Source organism: Dipodomys spectabilis, unplaced genomic scaffold (genome assembly GCF_019054845.1).
Source record: "Dipodomys spectabilis isolate Male_0828 unplaced genomic scaffold, ASM1905484v1 ptg000436l, whole genome shotgun sequence".
Lineage (NCBI taxonomy): Eukaryota > Metazoa > Chordata > Mammalia > Rodentia > Heteromyidae > Dipodomys > Dipodomys spectabilis.
The window spans coordinates 2,972,993-2,978,992 of record NW_024871113.1 but is presented as its reverse complement, the minus strand read 5'-3'; the positions used below and the strand labels follow the sequence as shown (position 1 = coordinate 2,978,992).

The 6,000-nt window shown below is 38.8% G+C and overlaps 1 protein-coding gene across 2 annotated transcripts in view; it reads left to right on the top strand.

The window, feature by feature from the left end:
* Positions 1–402: 402 nt before the first annotated feature.
* Positions 403–6,000, top strand: part of Mapk10 (mitogen-activated protein kinase 10) — a 317,866-nt gene continuing 312,268 nt past the window's right edge. For both annotated transcript variants that reach the window (XM_042668407.1, XM_042668409.1), the window contains exon 1: positions 403–794. The gene's annotated coding sequence lies outside the window, so the exon portion shown is untranslated. The remainder of the gene's footprint in view (positions 795–6,000) is intronic.

The following is a 6,000-nucleotide window of genomic DNA, read 5'->3' as shown; positions in this document are numbered from 1 at the left end:
CTTTACCTGTTCACTGCAAAACACTGAGGTGGTTGAAAAGCAGAGGTTGACTGCATTTTCCTTTTTTTATTTTATTTTAAATTTGCTTGCTTGTTGCTTCGTGCTGCTCGGTAAAGGGCTAGCGCTGCATCGCGTGGATTGTTTCTCCTTGTGCAGACGGGCTCCCTGTGGTCGTATTTGCCAATATCTGGCTGCCTACATTCCTAGTCCTTTTCATTTTGCCTGCTTCTCCTTTCGCCAGAAAACACAGACGCTGTAGCGGCACAGACTTTTTCCTCTTTCTCTTCCCCTCCATACCCCTCCCTATACCTCTCTGGGCTTTGACGTCATGTGTGCTCCTTTGGGTTGCCATAGCAACCCCATTCCCCAAGCCCTTAGTCGGTCTCCTCTGGTCGGTTCCACAATGGTACAGGCAGCATCACGCTGCACAATGGTTTCCAGGCAGTGAAAGGGAGTGATTCAGCAGGGCACTCTTCTTTTTCAACACCTCCCCTTCTCCTTTTATTTTTATGGGGGTGGGTGGTGCTTCTTGTACGCTTGCCTTTTTTCTTTTCTTTTTCCATTTTTACAAATTTCTTTTCATCTTCCTCATCGCTCAATTCCTAGGGGCTTGAGTGAGTTTAAGACTGGATCCTCTTGGAGATCAACTGTCAATCATTCGTTTTAAACCGTTTCCCCACCTCCAAACAATCTCTTCCTTATGATTATTTGGAATGTGGGCAACTAAAACCAAGTAGAGGGGATTCTGGGGCCAATACTGCCGGATCAGGATCGTAGTTTTCAGACACGGAATGGTAAGTGACTCTTTACTCATTCTGGGTTTTAACCTGGTTTTGGAAGGTGGGGTGATGGCTAGTCGATGCTCCCGGTGGGGTGGTAGAAGAAGCATGGGAGACTGAGGAGAGATGGGGTGGAATGGCAGTTATTCAAGCAAACTCTCTCTGAGGCAAGAAGCTACCAGCTTTTCTCTCTGGGTAAAGCATCTCTTCTCAGACTTAGGCATGTTGAAACCTTTCTGTTTGCAGTGAAGGGTGGTAGAGGGTGGGAGGGACCATTATTATTGTGACCAGGGGTTTCTGGACCAATGCAGAGTTATAGAAGGAAAGAGACACACATGAGGGTGAGGAAGAGAATAAGAGAGGGGGAAAAAGCCAGCTGTGTTTGCTGGAAATGCTGACCTCAGTTCTCCATCTGAGAGATGCTGTGGATTCCATAAAACATTTAGGAATGTCATTTAGTATGCATTTATGCTTCCTGCCCTGACAGGTAAAACTTTATTTTGGGACATATTTTTAAATAAAAGATAGTATGGTATTTACATATACATTAGATGTGAATTAGTGACATTCCTCTTGCAGAGAGACTTTGGGGGTAAATTTGAGCTGGACAGAGGAACACACAACAGGGGTCAGGTTAGAGATAAGAATAAACATTAGCACTGCAGTCTACTAGGTAAGGGTTCCTTTAAGAAAGTGATCTCCTACTCATAGCAAGAAGCTTTTTTTTTTTTTTTTTTTTTTTTTTAAATGGCAAGGTTCCCAGGTATTCTGTGCTGGGATATTGTGTCCCCTAGAAATGTCAGAGCTGTTTTAGGGAAAAAATGAGAGGGAGAGAGGGAGAGAGAGAGAGAGAGAGAGAGAGAGAGAGAGAGAGAGAGAGGGAGCTCATCAGAAAGGATCATGGTAATATATTTATCAGAATGCATGTGTTTGTGCCTTCAGCAAAATATGACTTCTTGAAAAATCTTCAAGTATATCAGGTTATAGATATTTATCTAAAGAGAATTATATATGTATATATATATATATATATATATATATACATATACACATATATTTCTCCTTCGATTAAATCTCGAGAACAAATCACTGCTTTTACTCCATTACACAGATGACAACCAAGGGTACTGCAATCTGGCCACAAAAAAGAATGGCCTATCCCCTGGCAGTAAGCTCTACAACCATCACAAGGTTGTTTACATGGGCTGTTTTTGCTGCAGAACTGACAGTCTGTACAGCAACCCTGCTTGCTTTGGCCGTGTTGACAATAACTTTCACAAACACACAGGAAAGAAGCTGGCCAAGTCATATGAGATAGGCCACAGTTGAGAGGGAGGTAAAATGGGTGCAAGTGCTCCATCCATCATTTGCCCTAGCTCTCTATATTTCCCTCTGTCTCTAAACTGCTACTTGTCAGACTCTGGACTATCTCAATGAGCATGCTCATCAACATATTTAATATGGTTTGTATTAACGACCATTTCTCTCAGAGAAGCTTCTGTCAGTGTTCCATCTCAGTGAATATATATGTTCTGTAAATACAGATAGCCAAGATCATGAATGAGCTTACAAGCTTCCTACTTCTGCTGTAGAACTATTGGATTTTAGGGGCTGGATAGTTTCGATGTGGTAATTTTACTGCCTCTGGTATATATTCCCTTCTGTACCTTGATCTCAGCCTTAAAATGGGCATAAAGTACTAGATTAGTTTACTTTGTAATGTGCAGTAAAGTGGCTTTTTTCCCCCCTTACCCACAATGGACTAGAGAAATCAGATGACAATCAGGTGGAATGACCTTAAACATTAAAGACTTCATGTTTCCTTATTTCCATATCATTTCTTCCCGCAGTTGCAAAGGGTTCCTATTCTTACATGAAATACTTGAAATTTCAGTAAAACGATTCCTGGTGATGAGGCAGTAAGAAATTATATGTAGGGTGGAAAAAAAATCAGCTGCTCCCACTTTCCTGCTCATTGGTTCCGGAACAGCATCTGCTGTGGGGAGGAGTGTGTTTGCCATGCTGGAAGGGGATGTTTATGAACAGATCCCAGAGGGACTCAGTGTGTTTTGCTGTCATTGTCTGGTATGTTTGCAGCTAGGAGTATTTAATGGCTTTATAGTATATGGTCAAGATTTTTCAAGGTTAAGATGAACTGAGAGTTGACCATAGGTGGCATATAGAATGTAAGAATTTTAAATTTATAGTTTGAAATTTACAGGAATATTCATTCATTGTTATTCTTATAGGAATATTACATGCAAAAGGAATTTTCCTAGCCTCTCATTACATATCTGTTTGATAGATATTCATATATAACTTTATAGACACATTATGTCTTTGAATAAATGAGTGTTTCATTAAATGTAAGACTAATTACAATATCTTCCTATGCTAATCATAAAATAAAAAGACAAACGGAGTTTTCTTGTTTGTTAAACATGACAGATTTTTCTCTCTCTTTGCTCTAGTTCTGACCTCGGGTCACATTTGTAATTAAAAGACATGTAGTAGAACTGGTATGTTTAAATCATATGATTTCTTGGTTGCTTATCAGAAAAATAGATTCAAAGCAAAGGAGACTTATTTGATTTGAATAAGAAGCCAACCAATTGACATTTCAAAATTTTGTTTTCATTGTCCTTGTATTTCATTTGCAATCTCTTTAAAGCTTTTGGTTGGTCATTGCAACAATCATGCATAAAGAGGGACAGAAGTGTCCTGTAAAGACAAAAATGGACACAATGCTCGGTTTGCTGCAGGCTTGCTGAATACCTTCTTTCTACCTACTTGCATCTATTACTGCAACTATTTATTCATTCATTTTTAAAAGACCGGTATGTGGATATTCTTTTCTGCTCCACATTTTTATGAACATCAATTTTTATTAACATTATACAGGGATTTTATTTTGACATGTCCATATATACATACTAATGAGCCTTGATCAGACTTACCTCCTTAGTCAACCTCCTCATCTCTACTTTCTCCCTATTCAAATCAGCTTCAACTCTAAGCCTTTTCTGAGCACCAAAGACTTGTGGAAAAAGTTGCGTCTAGAGACTAATAGGCATGATGCTTATTGGCAAAGATGAACAGAATGCATTTGTTTCTTTGGCATATTGAGTCTATATATTGCATTACATAAGCCTGTGATGAGACACTGCTGCTGATTCAGATAAAAAAATCACACTTGTATTGATTGTTTGAAAGAGAAAATGTAATTTACAATTGGAGCCTGTATTTTCAGAAAAGTCCCTATTTGTACATATTTTCTTAGGGAAATCTTAAGGCTTTGACTAGGGAATTTTCAGCTTGAGTACTCTTTATCTTTATGAGCAAAGGGAGGAAAAGGAGAGATGAAAACATACCCATATTTGGGGGGGACTATCCTTTTCCTGTATTTAATGAAGAGAAGTTTCCTTTCTGATTATGAATTTAGAAACTTTGAAGACATCAACTGATACTGAAATTCCCTAAGTAGAAAGAAACCAGTCAATTTTGAAAACAGATCTCCTGCACACTTACTTTGGGTGAAGAATTTTCTCATTGAATTGACATTTGGGATCCATCACAAACCATTATAACCTTTCTCATGATTCTTACTCTTGATGACTATAAGATATAAAATCCATAAGCATATGGAAATCATGTTTATAGGGATGGAAATCCAAGCTTTTAGTGGGAAAAGAAATGATAGAAAGATCCTTTAGAGGCACCCCTAACCCCAGCTGCTGAAAATCTCTGTGTAGATAGCATGCAGAGTGAATGAGAAGGAGCTCTTAGGCAGAGTAGTCAGGTCTTTGCAGAGTAGCCTGCATAGTAGAACCAAGACCTTCATTCTTTCTAGTCTCCCTCCTCACTTCCTCCATTTTCTTTTTCTTTTTGCCCATAGGAACAAAACAAAACAAAACCCAGCAGAGACTTAGAAGCACTAGAGATATATTTTGGTGTCCGATCCTGACTTGCGGAGGCTCACCAACCTGGGTGCTTTGTGTGTTTCCTCCAAGTGGAACTCTCAATGCAATTACAGGATCTGAAACCACCACTAGTGAGGAAAACTGTTAGGCTTGGTTAGGTGCCAGTGCTGATTCTGTCTGTGGGATGAGGCTCCTCATGTGTCACTCAGCACAGCACTTGTCTATTCCTGTTTTACATGCAGTTATAGTTCCTATCAGGGCCTGCCTTTGTTTGCTTGACACACAGTAGGAACAAAACATTTATTGAAGGAACAGCAACTCTCCCATGTATAAAGCCTCCAGCTATGGGTGGAAGAAATTGGAAAAGTGCAATGTAAAATGCCTGGTATTTGGAGCTTATAATCTCATTTGTGGGGGTAAGATTAAGTAACAATAGAGATGGAACATGGCTAAGGACCGATGTTATTCTGTGACAATAAGCAGAATTCAGAGGAGAAAGAAATTTATTTGCAAAATGGAGGTAGTTAATAATGGGTGCCACAGTGGGTTCTGGAGAAGGGTGGTAATGGGACACATAGTCCTAAATTAGTGGTAAATGTCTGAGCAGGAAGAGACTTCTATGTGGAGGAGAAAGGTGTGGTGACCATACTTTCAAAGCCAAAACCTACGGCAATATGTAGAAAACTGGAAACTGGCACACTTCTGGAGTATCTGCTCTAATAAAATGCTAGGAAATGGTCAGCAGTAAGATAAAAAATGTAGGTTCGTAACTGATGATGCAAACAGGTAAGAGCAGGTATCTTTCAAAATCAGATCAATTGCAGATTATTTGTACTTTATTTCATATCTTTTGTGGGATTTTAACCTTTCTTCTTCATTTTACTGGGAAAGATGTGACCCTTTGTTCTAATGAAATCTTTTGTGAAAACAAGAACATGTAAACATATATAGCCATGTCTCCATCACAGTTGAGACTAAATTGATACCATTAATTATAAATCAACCCAAATAATAATTAGTAATTGGGCTTATGTTTTGATGTTGATAACATACAAGGTGTTATGCTTGCAGTAAATTCTAAACAGACCTGACTACCTTGAGATATTTTATTTCCTTTTCCCTGCACCTGCTACATTTGAAAACAAATGTCTTAAAGTTCTTGATGCCAGTATTTTAGTTTTCAAAGTGGAGGTGAAATTTCCTTTTAATTTTTTTTGTAACATAGGAAATCAAACTATGGGTCCTATGCATGTTAGGGAAGCACTCTTTCACTTTATACTCAGCCTACTTTGAAATTATAA